We start from the raw sequence: 20,689 nt of genomic DNA, 5'->3' as shown, positions 1-20,689 counted from the left end.
TAATAGCGAATGAATTTTATTTCTTTTCCTGAAAGAAATAATTTTCATAGAAAAAGAAAATAAAAAAGGGGAAGAAATATTAAGAAAGAAATATTTTCTTTCTAATTTCTTATTTAAAGAAATATTTTTCGAATAGTAACTGTAAAATAAATTGCGGGAAAACAGTTTTAATGTAAACATAAAAAAAAAAAAAAAAAAAAAAAAAAAAAAAAAAAAAAATCTGAAATGTTTCAGATTTTAAATTACGTCCAAAGGGGCGTTTTTTAACATTTTGTGTGTTACCTTTCTTTATTAAATATCATGTTCCTCGCACTTAAACCATAAGATCCAGTGCAACAGCAATATCGCAAAATAGTTTTAAAACGAGCATATCTTTAGAATTTCCGATACAGAGACTCACGCGCTGGAGATAAAAATGTTTTTTCTGCACAACGTTGCCATTGCTCGCTTTGAAATCCTTGAGTTTGTTAATCAAAAATTCGTCAAAGTTTTAAAAAATAGGAAATCGATCATAAAACAAATTTCAAATTTCAAATTTGGTCTTCCACATGCTCATATTCGTTGGAGGATTACGTTATTCAAAATTTGATGACTCTATGTACCGTTATTTTATGACAATGTGAGAAATATACATACATTTACGCAGATTTTCATTATTTAATTTCTTCAAATATAATGCAGGACTCTAACATTTTATGGCAACAGTTTGAAAAGTGAACCGACATTTATCCGTCCGACGCAAAATGCCAAAACGAAACTAATAGTCTTTCGGGATTCAAATCCCTTTGGACTAAAAAAAAAAAAAAAAAAAAAAAAAAAAAAAAAAAAAAAACTTAGTTTGCTATTAGATTGTAATGTAAATTAATCATATTATAAATTTAAATAATTGAAATTGTTTATTTCTAAAATGATTTGAAGTAAGCTTAATTCATTTACTCTTATCTATTTATCATTGCTTTCGTGGTATCCCATATCACTCTTTATTTCTTAGCTCTAAATTCCTGTGTTAACTTTCCCATTAAAAAACGAGATTTTCTTTCACATAACACAGCAGCATATTCTACTGCTTGTTGGTCATAATACTGTTTTATGCAATTTTTTTTTTCGAACTACAAATGCAGCGTGTGAGTTAGTGAAATAATGGAAGAATATTCCTAGAACTTCAGCCAGCGCGCGCTATAAATTTCGTCACTCGTCTGTACTGCGATTGGTCTAAAGCTCCTTGGAGCCTTGTCCCCTTCCAGTAAAGTTAAATGGACCCACCCGCCCTCCAACTGAGGACCACAGAATGGCTTTCTCCGATAAGTTGGGATGGCTGTCCATACCGGTTCTTTTGAGTCAATATTGTTCGCTCAAGTTGTAGACAGATCCAGTGATCATAGAATAGGCGTTTCCAATCCGAGGTGGCAGACTTTCTATTAGGTCCCTCTATGACCACAGTTACCGCCTGGGCCCACGGGGTCACCACTCCCGATGCTCAGGTTTCACATGCGGTTGGGAACACTAGAAGCAAACTATGTAGAGTCATTAGGATATTTGGAAGCAGAAAACATGAAAAATATGCAACCGCTTTCGCCAGGAATCGAACCATGGACCTCTGGAATACCGGCCCAGTGTGCTTTTCAAAGGGCGACTAGGGTTTTAGGGGACCTAGTCGCCAAATCCTGGGTGCGGAGAATCATCATCCACAACCCTTTTTAGTTCGGGCGCCACTTGTAGAGATATTAGGATTTTTTTTAGAGGCAGAAAAGATGAAAAAATAAGCAACCGCCTTCGTCGGGAATCGAACCACGGACCTCTGGAATACCGGCCCAGCGTACTACCGTTACACCACGAAGGCACGCTAGAGAACTGGGAGAAATACCTTCTAACTATCTGTCAGTTTATGCTGCCAAGCTCTCTCTTCATTTTCCCCCTCTTTCTCTCCGCAATCAAGGACTTTGAGATTATTTATACTTTAAATAATTTGCACTTTGGTGAGAGAATAGTGAATGTAAAGGCGAAATATTAAGATTGCAAGATTCGGTAATAACTGGAGAATTATCATAAATCATTACAATTTTGCAAAAGGGCGAAAGTTATCAACGAAAAATTAATAAATTTTCCTATGTAATGAAATTTTACCGAACAGAATGCAAAACACTTAAATCCATTTTTGAATAGAGTGAATTTTTTCTACTCATGATTTATATTAATAATTTTAAAAATTAAGTTATTTTTATTAATAACTAATTTTATTAATATCTTAACATAAAAGCATTTTTAAGGTGAAGAATAATTTTCATATGCGTTATCCTATTTTTGGAAAAATGACAATTTATCTTCATCTTTACAAGCAAAATTGAGAGGAAAACTGACTAATATTTCGAATTAATAAAAGGTGTAAAAATCAGAAACATCTGTTTTTTGACGAAAACGGGAAAACTTCTGCAAAAAAATGCAACATTTTTATCCCAAACAAAGATAGATTCTGATGTTTCGTAAATCCCAGTTGCTCTAGGCGCTGCGCTCCATGGAGCTCCCAGAAAGCAAATAAATTAAAAAATATAAAAATATACCGTGGCTTAAGATGAGGGATTCTAAAATTTCAGATGAGGTGTTTGGATCTTTTTGCACTATTTCTTGGAACTGCAGATGTAGGTGTAGACTAATTGTTTTTCTGAAATGGAACATGATCTATTTCCAAAATAATTACAGTTAACAGCGTCATATAGTAGCAACAGTTTGGTAATACATATATGAAGCAAATTTTTCAAAACATAAAATCATAATAAAGGATTCCTTAACTTAAAATTATAATAAAGGCTCCAGAGCCCTTTAAAGACGTTTCTTATTATCAAAACTTTGATTGAATTCGTGGCTTTTAAAATATTTAGCGTGATTGCTTCGGGGTATTTTCAGATGCCTTCCAGTCTGTTTTCCAGCCTGAAATTTTTACTTTTTACGTTTTAAGGTCTTCGGACCTTTACCGTAGGACATATACAGTAATTTCCCACGATTTATCACCGATGAATGTTATAAAATATTTTGCATGACCTAAAGACGTGACTTTCAACGGACCACAAATACCGGTGTGTTCGAGTTCAAGTAGGGGATAGAAACCTAGCTTATTAACATTTTGAACCGGTTTTAGAAAATAAGATTTCGTTTTTACACTTTGTTATTTAATTCTTTGAAGGGCGGTGGTTATCGACAGTAATCACCTTTCTTATTGAAAGTCTTACTCGCTCGTGTGAGGGGTTTTCAAGACCCTTTCTGGAGAGACTGACCCTTTCTGAAGTTCCCTTGTAGTTCACTAGATGAATCAAGAAACATAAGCCAGTAGCTGATGCAGCAATTCGTCTCGAAGAAAATAAGCATCAGCCATCGAAGACAACATCACGATGATACTTTTGCAGCACCAAGAAAAACACGCTTCTAAGAACACTGTGGGAATGCAGCACATGCAAAGTTGCTCTCTGCTTGAAAAACAAAAACTGTTCCCATGAGTACCATAGAGACTGATTTGTTGGGATGTGTTCTGTGGGCGGTGGTCACTGACACTAACCACCAGAAGTGGTCATTGTTTTCACTCATCTTGGATAAAATATCTGTAATTGTTTCAAATAATTTTATGGTAACACCTGATATTGTAAATAAAACAAGAGGTTTGCTGAAAAAGTTAAATGCCTTTTCCTGCCCCTCAAAGGATTTAAGTGACCACATCTTTCATACCGCAGTTTCAGTTTGCTGGTTGGTGTATTTGCACTGCACTGTGCAATACATGAAACTTTGGGTATTTACAACATACAGGCCATTTTGCTCCATTGCTTGTAAGACTATGCGTTTATTTTTGTCATTAATTTATTCGTACTTAGTTTTAAAGTAAATAGTGCATTTACGTCGCGTAACTAAATTCACTGAAATTAAGTTCACCTTTAGGCTAGTAATGTGTAATGCATCATTAAGTATTATGTATTGTGAAGTTGAATTGACATTTTGAATTAAATTTCAATGTTCCCTTTAATTTCTACGATTTCATTATTTGCTAACTGAACTTCACTTTCGGTTTCTGTTACTGACGTGAATTTACTTCTGTTACTGTACATGAGTACTATTGCTCCTGAGTCAAGAAGAAGCTATTGTGTTCTTAACTCTCGCGTTGCATTGACTATTCTGAGAAAACATCTTTGTGCAGTAGATGCTTTTGACTATAATTTTTGCCTTTAAGTTTCCTACACTCCGACGTTTTGTGTCCTTTTCTCTGTTAGTTATAGCTTGCAAACTCTTTCACATTCTTAGAGTATATTTTCTTGTTCCGATGGTCTTTAATTACTAACATAACTTGCATTTGGTTTTTTTCTTACTCTTTAAATTGGCGAATTTTAGATTATTCTAATAATTTAAATTTTGTTATATATAAGTCGTACAATGTATCAAGATATTCTATCGAGTTTCTAAAACTTTTAGATTCTAGGGTTAAGGTACATAGTAGAAAATAATTAGGAAGTGTTCTTGAATTTCAGGTCCTATTTCTATAAGTTTATCTATAATTTCAAAGAAAGAAGTGCAGTAATTTTACATTTTTGATTCATATTCAGATTTTTTATATATGTTGCTTCATTTGGCTTACTTTACTTGAATTTCAGGTCCTATTTCTATAAGTTTATCTATAATTTCAAAGAAAGAAGTGCAGTAATTTTACATTTTTGATTCATATTCAGATTTTTTTATATATGTTGCTTCATTTGGCTTACTTTAGTAATCAGTCCTTTCAGCTGGTGCATATCATGCAATTTCATCCTAGATTTATATGAAATTTGACCCTTTTCAATGAGCACTACCTCAGAAGATTTCACCCTTAGAGCAACAATTGCTAAAGCTTTCTGATCCTTTGAGACCTATTTCTCTAGTTAAGCTTAGTTAGATTCCATAGTTCCTAGCCTGATTAACTACCCACTCTCAACTTCCAAAAGCTCTGACTAGATTAAAACCATTCTCACTTGGAAACGCCATATCTCAAAGTTATTTTCATCCAGTTGTTTCATTTGAATGTTAGGGTTCAGCCTTTTCATCTGTTACATGCAATATCAGTAAAGACAAGGGAAAAAAAAAGAAGAGTAAATTTGCTTTCTTTGTTTTCCAATAAAAAACACAGACTTTGCACCTACTGTTTACTTGTACGTCTCCAATAGGCTTCCTGGATATCTGGAACCTGTTGTTGTTGTAGAGTGTTAACAGTGGTTAATTAGTAGAAAATGTGGTAACGCACCGAAGGAGAATGCTGGAAAGTGAAATAAATAGCTATTAATTAGCAGAAACGCTGATTGCGTAGATACTGCGCAGAAATGCTGATTGCGTAGAATATTAAAATTTTTGATATTATTGCCATAGAAGCAAATTTAACAGCACACACATGATTAAAAAAGGCCTCTGGCCAAAAGGAAAGCACAAGGAAAAAGTGACACATCATAGTTCATAGAAAGAAGGGAGGGAGTCAAAAGTTTCAGTTTTTAGTTTTGGTTTACAATTTGGTGATTGGTCAAGAGGCATCTGCATTAACGGTTACGTAAGATCGCAGGATTATTTTGCGTGACGCAGTTTATACTTACAGCTCTATTTTTAGGACAGATAGATGAAGTTAACAAATGAAATAAAAATAAAAAAGGTTATAGTGAATTAAATTTAAAAGTTTGCTTTCATATTTTTTATCTTACATCTCTCTCTCTCTATATATATAAATATATAATTATAAAACATTTTTTTAAACGAAATGGCAATGAAGTTGATTAAATTCCTCTTCTATTATGTTCGTTTTTCTTTAAATTTCATTGATTTTTTGAATTGGGGTATTGCTTGTTTGAAGGGCTTTGGTTTTAACATTTTTTAAATTCTTTACTGCTTATTTATTTTATTTGAAATTTATTACTTATGAATTTCAATTTTTGGTCTTTGTGAAAAATTAGTTCTAAATTTCTTACTTTATGTCTGTACTGTTATATATATATATATATTTAATATTGTGGTAGGCAGGCACAGGAATGACGAATCTTGGCAATATAATTACGTCAGAGCTCGGGCGTTGTTGTGGCTGAGTGTAAGGCGGTATCCAACGACGACAAAGAAGAAGGTAGATGTTTTGATTCCACATCTTTATTCAATTCAAATGGCATATCATGTTTACTTGAGATGAAATTCTCCAAATTACATATCCAATAATAATTTAGATCAGGGATGGGCAAACGTTTTCGGTCGCGGGCCAAAAATCGAAAAAAAAATGTTTATCGGGCCAAGATAAAATTTTTTGAAATTTAAAAAACAATATACAAGTATTACAATTTAAATATGTTAATGAAATGAAAGAAACTGCGATTTCATTTTTAAAAGTTCCCTATATCGAGGTTCGAAGTGAGATGTACTGATTCTAAGAAACAAGGTTAAATGCTCATCTGTCAGTCTACTTCTGAAATAATTCTTTCTGAGGTTCATAGTTGAAAACAGTTGTTCACATATATAAGATGAAGCAAACATAGCACTGATTTTCTGGGCGTGAGATATTAAATTTGGGAAACTTACTTTCGATAATGATTTTGTAAAACTCTAAATTTGACATATCTAGAAAGAACTGCATAAATAAAACAGATTTTCGTTATTTTTACTGCAAGGTATAATTTAATAAAAGTAAATCTTCTTTTAGTGAAACAGAAAGAATTATTATAACATATGTAATATTTCAGATAAATAAATATTCAAGTATAAAGGTTTCGCTATTCTCAAGAGTTTGATGCGAAAACTTTGTATTAATTTCGGAATGGAGAATTAATTTCTCTTGCAAAGAGGGTTCAGAAAACGGATAAAAGTATCTTACAGAAGAGCTCAAATGATTCGAATTAACTCCAATCATAGCTGATTGAAGTGAGCGAAAAATATGGATAATTTAGTCTATTTTTATTTTTTTCTCTAAGCCGAATACTTATTTACTGTCATTCAAATGAGGAATTTATTTTCGTTTACTATGCTTTATTTAACCAAAGAATATATGATATGAAGAACAAAATGTTAAAAAACTATATTAAAAATCCCTCTTTGTGTAAGCGTAAAAACAGTTTTATACATTCTGCATACCAATATGAATGAAAATATTCAGATGATGAGTAGCATGGCTTATCGCCAATTTTTTCTCCAAATATCGCCAAATGGTGAGTCTGCGCCAAATTTGGCAACACTGCCTTTCCCTACTACTTTCTGGCACCCCTAAACCCGCTTTGCGGGGAAGCAATCTTACCACAGCTGGGCTTTTCGCAACAGTATTCTTTGCAATTATAGGCGCTGTGCTTTTGAAAACGGATCAATGAGTGACCCTAACGAGTAAGCTCACTAAATACTAACACTACAACGCAGATCCAAAACTGTGTGAAAAAATTGGCTGCATGCATATTTCAGAAGTTTTTATGATATTTAACTTGAATACGATCCAGATTTTCTCAGGAAACCTTTTAGGAAGGCGTCTTCTTTAAGCAGATAGGCCTGGCATGTTTTGTTTTACTTAACTAAAAAAAGAATAAAACATGTTTTTAAAAACGTGCAAAATGCTGAATTATGGTTATAGTAGTAAAGAGTATTGGAAATGTTGTTACCCGCTTCAGAATAAATAAAATGCAGAATAACAATAATTTACTGTTATAGGTCAATTGTTGTATAATGCGAACGGATTCCTATTAGCAAATCCGTATTATGAAAGGAAATCTAGGTAGATTCATTAGGGTATTTTGATAGCAGGAAACGTGAAAAATGTGCAGTGCTCTCGCCGGTACTCGAAACTGGATCTCTCGAAAACGCACCAAGGAAGCTACCGTTACACCACGAAGGCATACAGAAAGGTGGGAGAAAATACCTTATATACCCCCTCTTTTAAAGGACTAGTGAGGATTAGGGTACCCAATTGCCCAATCCTGACGGCGAAGGATCATCATACACTATCTTTTAGTTCGGGAGCCACTGTAGAGACATTAGGTAATTTTAATACCAGGAATTGTGAAAAATGTGCAATGCCCTGGCTGGAACTCGAACCTGGACCTCACATAGAGGGATTTTTAATATATTTTTCGAATACGCGCAGAATGTGCTATCGTTACACCACGAAGCCATGCAGAAAGGAGAGATAAAATACCTTATAGCTGTAATTTAAAAGTAAATACGTATAAGTAAATACGTAATCTCTGAAATTTCGTTGTTATTTTTTTAGATATTGTTAAAATTTTACAGGCTAAATAGTCTTATGATAATCTGCTAAAGTTTGCAACATTCGCCATGATTTTATCACTGAAAGTAGACTGATATGTTCCTGAGGTATTAAATTTAGGTAATTGTAATGGATATTTTTCAGATTGAACAATATTAAGAAAATTAATATGTGTTTGGGTTCAGCAACTTACACAACAGTAACCTACGTAGGGTAAATTAAAAATCATTTTGTCAATAAAAGTTTATGTTCTCAAGCAATTAACAGAGAATTTTTTAAATATAAATTGGAAAGAGAATTAGAAATTGTTTATTTAAAGATATCTCTTACAAAGCTCACAGCAACAGAAGAATTTGCACAAATCGAAGTCAGAGAGCCAGATGCTCTTTGTAAGTCATAACGAAGATCCTCTTTTATTCAAGACAGAAGTAAGCAAGCTGCTTTTTTATCTTTTGCATCGGTTTCTTGATTACATGGCCTTTTTCAACAAAAAGCCAATACAGGGATACTAATTCCATCGAACGGTTTCATCAGTAAGGATCAAATGTTGTCAAAACAAATTACTTCTGCTTCCGTATAGAATAAATAAGGTGTAATTCTTCTTCAAGATAAGCAGTTTGAACTTTAAGTCATAAATTTCTTTTGCTTGCTAACTAATATAGAAATATAATGCAGTATATAACAAAAATTAAAGGAACATTTGGTTCTTAAATAAACACTTACTTTTTATTTATAAATTATCTCAGTACATAAAATACGAATAGTGAATATGCGATTGAAATTCGAGAAGCTGAAATTGAAAGCAACGAAAATATATATTTTGATTAATCGAAAAATCGAGTTAACGAGTCTTTCGGTAAATTAGGCCTAATATATCTGGACTTCTGTGCAGATAGGCATATAAATTTGTTGAAGTAAACAAGCATGAAATTTTTGTATGCAGTAAAAATGAAAATTATTCTCATATATAAAAAATATTAAAGAGAAATTAAATCAGGTAATACATATGTAATTTCTAATCACATATTTGCATTAAGAAAACGCTGCATGAAAATATAATGATATGCAATGTTGTGGACTTGATCAGGGCTCGTTTAAAACAGTTTGGAGGTCTAGTCAAAAGGGCGTCTCTCTGTACTTATTTTTCTTAGTTTTTGAGAGTAAAAGAGAGCTATGAAAATTTTGAACGAAAAGAACCTTGGTGTATAGGCCCAATCTCTGTGTGTTTAGGCAGCAATAATGATAATATTTAAATGAATGTTAATACGATGTATTAAAATCTTTTCTTGTATGCCTTCGTTTAATCATCGCACACTCAATCTTTATCAAACTATGAATAAAATGGAACGCAACGTTTCAAATTAAGCCTAAACCAAATTTATTATCTGGCAATTTCTTAAATTCTTTCCAGTTATTTTATCATTACACATTCACTATTTTTAGATTTCTAGATCAGTGAATCGACCGTTTATAATCTCCTGAAATTTTCAAACATTGTAAAACAATCTTTCAAATTTTTTTATATCTTCTTGCTTCGTTCGAAGATAATAATTTTCTTTCTTTATTTTTAACTTCCTTTTGTGAAATAAGGGAAGTATTATAATTGCGAAACATTTCTGGTATCATGTTTGAAAGAAAATATTCATTTTCACCACTCTCTAATTCATTTTGACAATTTGTTTGCATACTATTTGTACGTAGGAATAGAATAAAAGATTCTTTTTTTTTTTTCAAAACGGAGATAGGTATCACGCATAACTCGAAACCGAGCAGCCGCAGAATGCTAGAATTTTGTATATGGGACTGCTATAGTATCTAGCTTTGCATCTCCGCTATTCACTGCAATCAGCCGAACCAAATGTGCATACGCATATATATATATATATATATATATATGTGATGTACCAGCTTTACCAGCTTTTGTCAGGAATAAATAGATTGTTGAAGAATCATGAATGTAGTCGTAGCTTAAATTATCAGACGATAGTTTTAAAAAACAGGATCCATTTATTATATTTCAGGAGAAAATAGCAATTAAAAAAATCTAATCTCCGGAGTAAATAAAAAAGAACTACTAATAACATTTTGTATGAAGGTTTATTGCATCGTGACATTTAAGAAAAAGGCCTCGATATTTCTTTTGCGAGTCTTTTTATAGCCTCTGGAAAGGCGGAGCTTCCATGTAATGACGTCAGCCTCGTCAGCCAATCCAGTTCGCTTGAAAATTTTCCAGAACATTCTAAAACTGTACGTGTAGAAAAGGCGGGAAAAACAACTTAACTACAGGGCTGTGGATTTAATTCCACGTACTTTCAAATAAGAGAACGTCGCCATTAAAAATGAAAAGAACATACAGTTAGAATTTGAAGTATATTCTTGACTATGGAATTTTATTATTACATATATATATATATATATATATATATATATATATATATATATATATATATATAATATTGTATGATCTTAAATTCACTTAGTTGGAAAACAAGTTATTCTAATACTTGCGCAATAGCTGCAAAGTAAGATAATAATAATTTATTTACTAAAGAAATATTGATTATATTATCTCCTAATATTTAATTTAGTAGAAGTATCTAAAAAGAGGGAACCCATTGATCGGAAATTAGTTGACTTTTCAAGGGGAACAAACCAACTCCCGTTCAATGAACAATAATTAATAAATAAATACGAAGGTGTTTCATCTTTTACTCAACTAATAATGGTGATGCCAAACTGGTAAATTAAGTTATACCAAATATTTCCGTGAAGTGAAGGTATTTAGAACCATAGTAGAGTACCAAAGAACTCATTCTCATTAAGCATTTTCGCTAATACAATTTTGACTGAAAAGCAATTTATGGAGTAAAATTGATAAAATACTTGAGTAATTGTCCCCCGACACCTTCGTTTTTATGCATTTTAATTCAAAACTATTTGTTTCAATTCAAAACTATTTGTTAATGTTTATTTCAATTACTTTGAGTTCTATTTCATAATTCCAGTTACCAATGTTTAATTTTTTTAGTTGGGGAGTTGGTTTGTTCCCCTTGAAAAGTCAACTAATTTCCGATGAATGGCAATAATTACTTGCTTTTAATTTAATTTCTTTTTCCAATTGAAATTTTGTTATTCATGATTTAGTTCAAGTCCCCGTAAAACATTTTTAAAAATTTACATTCAAGTTACTTTAAAACAATTTTCGGAATTAAACTTGCTACCTATGGGTTCCCTCTTTTTAGATACTTCTACTAAAATTAATATTAAGAAATAATATAATCAATATTTTAGTAAATATATATATATATATATTTATATATATGTAATGATAGCACAAATTTTGGAAGCGCTATGCGCAGAAACGCTGATTGCGTAGATAGTGCGCAGAAATGCTGATTGCGTAGAATATTAAAATTTTTGATATTATTGCCATAGAAGCAAATTTAACAGCACACACATGATTAAAAAAGGCCTCTGGCCAAAAGGAAAGCACAAGGAAAAAGTGACACATCATAGTTCATAGAAAGAAGGGAGGGAGTCAAAAGTTTCAGTTTTTAGTTTTGGTTTACAATTTGGTGATTGGTCAAGAGGCATCTGCATTAACGGTTACGTAAGATCGCAGGATTATTTTGCGTGACGCAGTTTATACTTACAGCTCTATTTTTAGGACAGATAGATGAAGTTAACAAATGAAATAAAAATAAAAAAGGTTATAGTGAATTAAATTTAAAAGTTTGCTTTCATATTTTTTATCTTACATCTCTCTCTCTCTATATATATAAATATATAATTATAAAACATTTTTTTAAACGAAATGGCAATGAAGTTGATTAAATTCCTCTTCTATTATGTTCGTTTTTCTTTAAATTTCATTGATTTTTTGAATTGGGGTATTGCTTGTTTGAAGGGCTTTGGTTTTAACATTTTTTAAATTCTTTACTGCTTATTTATTTTATTTGAAATTTATTACTTATGAATTTCAATTTTTGGTCTTTGTGAAAAATTAGTTCTAAATTTCTTACTTTATGTCTGTACTGTTATATATATATATATATTTAATATTGTGGTAGGCAGGCACAGGAATGACGAATCTTGGCAATATAATTACGTCAGAGCTCGGGCGTTGTTGTGGCTGAGTGTAAGGCGGTATCCAACGACGACAAAGAAGAAGGTAGATGTTTTGATTCCACATCTTTATTCAATTCAAATGGCATATCATGTTTACTTGAGATGAAATTCTCCAAATTACATATCCAATAATAATTTAGATCAGGGATGGGCAAACGTTTTCGGTCGCGGGCCAAAAATCGAAAAAAAAATGTTTATCGGGCCAAGATAAAATTTTTTGAAATTTAAAAAACAATATACAAGTATTACAATTTAAATATGTTAATGAAATGAAAGAAACTGCGATTTCATTTTTAAAAGTTCCCTATATCGAGGTTCGAAGTGAGATGTACTGATTCTAAGAAACAAGGTTAAATGCTCATCTGTCAGTCTACTTCTGAAATAATTCTTTCTGAGGTTCATAGTTGAAAACAGTTGTTCACATATATAAGATGAAGCAAACATAGCACTGATTTTCTGGGCGTGAGATATTAAATTTGGGAAACTTACTTTCGATAATGATTTTGTAAAACTCTAAATTTGACATATCTAGAAACAACTGCTCGAGATGATTGTTAGATTGCAACTCAATTCAAGCTGCAAATCTGACCTCACTGCTTCCCATTATACATTGAAAGGCATGGCAAAAATATCCACTTATGTTTGAATGGCACTGAACTCTGGATACTCTTTACCGTTTTGAAAAAATTTTGTCGGCCTGATAATTTTTTACAGAGACTTTCCGCACTTTGCTTTCTTTCATATTTGGACATTGCTTTGTAATTGGAATTCTTATGCTTGGATGTGAAATGAGGGAGAATATGATATTCTTTGAAGACTGCTACAGCTTCATTGCAGATGATATACACTGGTTTATCTTTTACAAGTGTAAAAAAATATTTTCAGGTCCATTCATCATTAAAAGCAGGACATTCGTTATCAACTTTACGTAGTACCCATTCTGGGGTTGAACAATTTTAGGTATAACCAAAAACAAGCATTAGCTACGCTATACGTTTAATAATTTCACTACTATTCACAATGAAGATATATGTCCGCAATCTTTCCATACGCAATCCATAATAGTAGAACTCGCGCCAAAAGAAAAAGGCGCTGGCTGGAGTTTAAAATGCTCAGACTGCCACCTGTGATGTCTAATTCACCTATGTTGGATTCTCATAGTTAGCTCCCTGAGAAAGAGATAACGTTTGCTGGCGCCAATCTACAAAGAACTTCCACTTCTAACACTTTACGTTTAGAAGCTGTCTGTGCTTGCTATTTCCGTCAATTTATGTTTTGTAGAACAAAAATAGAGAAAGTAAAAAGATCATCAGTCCTTTGTAAAAAAGGAAGAAAAATATTATTTAAACAAAGTAGAAAAGGAGATGGATATATATTGTATAAATATATATTTCTTTTAATTTGCCTCGGAACGGCAAACTAAAATTCTATCTGGATAGGAACGGATAGAACCTTCCGGCGAGCCGGAATTGGCTTGCGGGCCGTAGTTTGTCCATCCCTGAATTAGATTAAAATAAGGTTAAATTTAGGATTTTGTCGTCATAATTATTCTAACAAAGGGAAGAGTAATGGACAAAGCATCGCAGAGTCTTGTAGCAGCGATAGTAGGAAGTAGTCTGACGAAAAATTGCGCGAACTCTGTATTTATACTAGCAGTTACATAACATTTGTTTGAAAGTACTGATCTAGGGGTAAGATCCTGAAATTGCGGAAAAGTTATGCCTGTTCAAAGAGCAAAGCCATCGTATTTTTTATATTTTACATCTACATATGTAAGATATAACAAAATACTATAGCTGTTTTTAAAAAATAATTGGCGACCTCAAAATTAACATTCTAAATTTGGTGCTCTCTCCATAAATTCATTCTGTTCTCCCAAATTCGAGATCTTTCGACGTTACGTAACGCTGCTAACTGTACTTGTACATTAAACTTGGATAAATGCTCTGGCAAATTAACTTCGTCATCTTTTCTTCCCTAACTGCTGCTCTGTCGTCCTCGCGCCGCTTTGCTTCTCAACTGCTTACGTCGTTTTCATTAAAAACCAGTGTACATAGAAATGTATCATATTTAATTATGATTGAATAAGTGTCTTACAAATTACCTGGACATGTGTGAGAATAAAGACTGGAAATTCTTCTAATTCATGTTTTATTATCTTCATCTGTATGCCTTAACCGCAGCCATGACGGACATCGAAAGCTGTTGAGAATTCCACCCATTGCTAGTAGTGCTTAGAAAGTATGATATATATACATATATTTTGATGTATATATATATATAGCTATGAAGCTATTTATTAAAGTAGTTTTAAGATTATCTCCCAGAAAAGGAATTTATGGTGATTTGTAAAAGTAATGAAATGTAATAAGTTGTTTAGTAAAACGAGTAGAAGTGTACTAAACTATTTTATTACAGTTAACTATTTTATTAACATTCATAATTTCTTTCCTAGAAGATAATCCGAAAACAATTTTAATATATAACTTTACATTTTCTTACACTTACTTTCTTACTTAGCAGCTTTAGCGTAAGTATTAGGCTTCTTAAGTTACATATTATCAAATTTTATATTACATACACTCTCTTACAAGTCCCAAGTTTAAATGAACTACAGCCAAAAATGTGCATAATTTAAGGCAATCATGCAGTGTCCACATCAGATTTTTGTAACCCTTATAAAATACTTTTATTTCTTCAAATAAGAACAAAATTAGTTTTTTGTCTAGAAAATTATCTGGGGAACTTCTTTTCAAAGTATTGAACTATCAGAGTTAATTTAAAGACATGCTTGCGAAAGGAGTAAAAATGGATTCAGAAGGGTTTTATCGTGACGTCTATACGTACGTCTATACTTATGTATGTATCTCGCATAACTCAAAAACGACTGGAGTAGAACGTTGAAGAAATTTCCTACATGGGACTTCTACAACATCTAATTGTGCACCTTTAGTTTTTATTTCAATCGGTCGCACCAAACGTGTATATATATATATTAGTTGTTTAGTTAGAGTTTTAGTTTTATTACATGTTTCTATTCAGCAATTTTTACTTAATGTAATAACACTTAATCCTTATTTCAAGTTTAGCATATTGTTCGGCAGCATAATACATTTATTGGTCGGGCAATTTCTTTCGCATTTATTGAAAAACAAAGATTTAAATTCAAGAATCATATAACTTTCCATTTTTTTACTGCCTTGTACGAAGTAAAAGGGAAGTATTGTAATTGCGAAAAATTTCGGGTATCATATTTGAACGAAAATATCCATTTTGACTGCTATCGAATGAATTTTAACGATGTTTTTGTGTGAAATCTGTACGTAAGGACAGAATAAAAGATTTTTTTTTTCCCAAACGAATTGCAAACAACTGATTTAAAATGAATTCTGAAGAGATTTTATGCAGCATTAAGTGGCGAGCATGCATGTTGTATTTTTTCACTCTTTTCTCAGTTCTGAGTTCATCATACCAACTTTCAATTTTCGTAGTAAGAGGACATACAAAACTTTTTTTTTTGTTTTTATCTTTTTGCTATTTACTTTTTGCGTATTTATTAAATATCGTGTTCTTTGCACTTAAATTCTAGACAAAATTCAAAAGCAAAATAAAAAGTTATTAAACAACAGCAGTAAATTAGCTTACGATAAAGGTTAATTCCTGAGGACATTACTGGCGACATATCCGTTACTGTTTGCTAGCTATATATCCGCTATTACTTTTAAAATTTAGTTAGATAATTAAATTGTTTATGTTCCTGTCATATAGTACAATACTGAATAAAATTAAAAAATTAAATACAAAATTATGAAAGGTTTCAAATTTTAACAATTACTTAAAACGGCTCTTTTTAAGAGATTAATATATAATTGTAATTACATTAATCAGGTAGAATAGCGATATATTTTACAAGATATATGAACATACATTTAGACTAATATTTGAAACATTATATATCTTCTATACACCTGAAAAGTGAAAACTCTTACGGGTTTTAACTCGATATGTTATGAATTAAATGCATACTAATAGCTCTTTTGGGTACTAAATGTTTTAATTATGTCTCTTTTCTTTGTCATATGTGACTTAAAATGAAATGATTAGTTGCCCACACAGATACTAAATTGGATTAGCTATAATCTTACGGAATTATAAAATTATATTGTTCTGCTACTTAAGTAATAATAAAAAAATGACATATATAAAAATGCTTACCTTAAAATTATTTAAATTCCTTCTAGACAAATTTCAACTAAGAATTAGACGCTATTAGACGACTGCAGATTTAATTTTTAACCACCTAAGACTTTAATTGATATCTGAAACAATCATTTTTCTCTCTTATTGTATTTAAATAAATCTGTGATCTTAATTTCTCTAATAGGTTATTATGAGTAAGTTTATTTCCGCAGTTCTTTACACATACTTTTCTTAATGACCTTGACTGACCTTGAGCGTTAGGTATAGTTTTATGACGAATTTATCTTAAACAAAGAATGCAGAGTTTGCTTCTAAGCCCCCAGTAAAATTGGGTAAAACTGATACATAAACTTGATATACATATTTCTTAGAGTAAGTATTATAAGGACTCTTCAAAATATGTATAACTTTTTGCATCAGATCTGATGTTTCAGAAACATGCTTTTGGCATACCATGAATGACATAAAGGTAGCTATATTCATTGCATGATGCAAGTATTACAGTCTAGTGTGTTCCAGAAGAAAATTTATTTGATCTAGGATAGTGCTCCCTTTCTCGTTCTTCCGATATCAATGTATTTTCTTTTCTCCTTAATGGTGGATCTAAGGGAAATAGAAGTACTTCAGCCAATGGTGTGCTGTCGTAAGACACCCATAAACGTAAGCAAGTGACGTTCTTTCTTTCTAATAGGTTGGACTTACTCCCTTTTCTTTTTAAAGTTCAATAGTAACTGTAGTTATTTCAGAAATCGCTTTTTTCAAACAATGTAAATTATTCGAATTTTGTTATTCCTTAAGGATAGGCTGTTATTAAGAAACTTCTTAATACTATTTCGCGTTTCTTCTTTAAAAGCCTTAAAAAAATGAAAAATGAAGAAGGGGAAAACTTCATCCTATTATACTCCAAGTTTTAATAAAAGCATATACAGATAGGAAGTAGAAAGTTATGAGTAAAAATTACATCATCTTCCTACAGACCTTAGTAACTTGAATTAACTCTGAGCCTAATAGGAGATTCTGTGTTCGGATTCAAGTCGAAGCCTGCAACTTAGAATTTTTAAACTTTTGTTGAAATTTAAGCAAATCAAATGCCAGCATATTAAATAAGATGCCCGTATGAATATCTTCTGGTTCTGAGTGAAGAGAAAAATATAGATTTTTTTTAATGTCATACTCCTCAGTTCGAGGAGGTCGAGGAAACAGCTCTTATAGATTCTTAGCGCACTTTCTATAAAAGAAGTGTATGGAATGACATCATCTAAAACATAGAACATCATACATCGAACAACATCACGTAAACATCAAAAATTCATAGCTCCAGCTGTACTCTCAACGGATTTAAAGCATCTTTCTACCATTTTGTGCAGTATGAAAATTTTAACAAAGATGCCTGAGCAAAGAAACTTGGATTTATTTGATCATAAAGATATAGCTATTTTGCCACAGCCATCTTATTTTTCAGATTTCTTATACTCTTAATCTAATGTTCTCTTTAGTTTAAGATATTTCCTCGAGGTCAACGTTTTCATAAAATTCAATTCTTTTTCAATCTTAAAAAAAATTAAAGTGAAACTTTCTTGCCTTTGTAAAAGGATAACAGAGACTTTTGTGGAATAAAAGTGAAAGCATTTAATTTGTTCACATGCACAAATTAAAATTTCTTTTACATCACATTTATAGTTAGTTATGATAGATATTTTTAATTTTTATATAGTTATTTTTAATTTTCGAAACTTATCCTGGTTACAAGATCACAGCGAGGACACATACGTCAAGCTGACAGTTTCTTTTATTTAATTTAAGCCATAGTTAATATTTGTTATTTTAAAGAAGTCTCATTTATCACATCATTGTCAAATGGGTCTTCGGCAGGAAATCTTTCTTTCTTAGTAAATGTTTCTTCTTTATATTCCATAGGTTTCTCTATTCCCTCAACCAGGTGGTTCTCCCTCAATTTTTTTCACTTTCTTTAAGGTTTTTGTCTTTGAAATTCAATCCATGTTTAATCGGGATTGGTAAGATGTTCTGCCGTTTGTCAGCTACGATGAGTTATTTAGAATACATGTACCGTGATACACTGGGTTATTTAAGCCTAAAGCAGCAAGTTCTTTAAAAATAATTTGACCTAATATGCTGGAAACTAAAAATGCTGAAAAGTCAATCACCACAGAGAATTTAACTCTTTCTTTGTCTACAAATGGACATTATATTTGTCGCCTGCGGAAAACCCGTTTTTAAACGCTTGAAACTAGAAGTTTTAGTCAGTAAAAATATGTAAGATTTCGAAGTAACGTCGGATACACTTCTTGAAAGAATTTAGTTTTTTCCCGGTTATAACTGCTTTTCTGGATGTATGATTGAAATTTATCTCTTGTAATTTTAAGGGGAATCAAATGATTATCATTCAAAGACATTTCCCTGAAATTTTATAAAATACATTAAGTACAATAAAAATAAAACTAATATTTCGATGGTGAGATCCTTTAGTAAATAACTGCCAATCGTATATTATTACGGAGTTTATGATAAATGAAAGGAAACCGAATGCTACCAATGCTTCCAGGAATGTCAGCAACGCTGGAGGAATGACATGTATTTTGATTGATATTACACAGGATATTTATAGGCAATAATTTCTTACATTTAACATAGACCTGATTTTCAAGCATTTTCCACGGTCCACTTGAATTTAGAAGTAAATTTTCAAGATTAAGAAATTTATTAAATGCAGGAAACGTAAAATTAGTCTACATTATTTTTAATATCGTATAAATTAACTTATCAATATATAAAAATTTTTTCAGCCATGGAAATTTTAAGAGTTTTGGCGTGCTGAAGTTTTAGATCAGAGAAGTTACCAAACTCTGCAGCTAACTTCTTTTTAATTCGGTTTTAATCTTTGTGACTGGATAACATGCCTAAGATTAATATACATTGTTATCTCTGTTTCAAAATGGGATTAAATAATGTAAGTTTCAGAATTAAATACTGCGTATTTTCTATGCCGCGAGATGATGGAAAATGTTTTATCAATAAGTTGAATTTCTTTGAATTGCTTGAGAATATTAAGATATCTAAATAAAATGCATTTCTGGAGAAGTAAGGAAATATTTATAAAATTTTCAGCTACATACCACTTAAAGCTGTCCAGCGTTATTATTAGAAACAAACAATAATGATAGGTAGCATGTGGGATGATTTGATTCTGGTACATGCATGGTGATCACGCGTGTAAAATGTATCGGTGATTTCCAACCTATTACTTAGATAGTAGGTCACAGTACGATCGAAGCGCCTTTATAGCGGGTCGCTCGCTCAATGTAAAATTTTGAATTTTGGTTGCCGGATGAAATGTGAGGCATCTGTGCCACAAATATTGAATAGGAAGAATCACATGCAAGACGAAATACAAATGATATGTGTTGCAGGGCTGCATGAATGAAATAAAGTTAAACATACAGGTAAATCAATTCAATAGTCACAGATAATTGGTTTTGGACTATTCTGCTTCCGCAGGAAGAACAATTTATCAATAGAGCTGCTTCTTGTTCCGGATCACTGATAATATGCAATAATAGTTGTTGAGTTTCTTCTGCACTTTATATATGGGATTGTTTGAGATTGGTTTAAAAAACGTCATATAGTTTAAATCAATAAAGCTGTTTGTACTGGCGAGACAGGATTTCATTTCTGAAATGCTTAGCAACAACTTTGCTAAGCATTTCAGAAAGAGACTATAAGATTTTTAGAAAGAGACAAAGAGACTATAAGAGACTATAAGACAAAGAGACTATAAGAAGCATTTCAGAAAGAGACAAAGAGACTATAAGATTATAACAAAATTGGTAATCTTTAGCAGCTAGAATACTTATTAAGTGTGTAGCAACTAATCGCTTACTTCTACAAGAAGCCCAAAGAAGCCTTAAATTAACCTTTTATTCAATTCACAAATGGACCCTCTCGAGCCCCTGTAAGCTCGAGAGGGTCCTTGAGCTTACGCTTGGGCTTTAACTTAAGGTAGAAAATAAGAAACTAATCTAATGCTAAGTAAACCAAAATCAGCCGAAGCTGCACAGAAATAACTAGCAGATTTATCCCTTCATATGATTACCGGCGAATACTAGCAGGCACGTAACCATA

The sequence above is a fragment of the Stegodyphus dumicola genome, chromosome 7 (genome assembly GCF_044657685.1).
Source record: "Stegodyphus dumicola isolate Sdum_Otavi_A_Nest chromosome 7, ASM4465768v1".
Taxonomy (NCBI): Eukaryota; Metazoa; Arthropoda; class Arachnida; order Araneae; family Eresidae; genus Stegodyphus; species Stegodyphus dumicola.
This window is presented reverse-complemented; position numbering follows the sequence as displayed.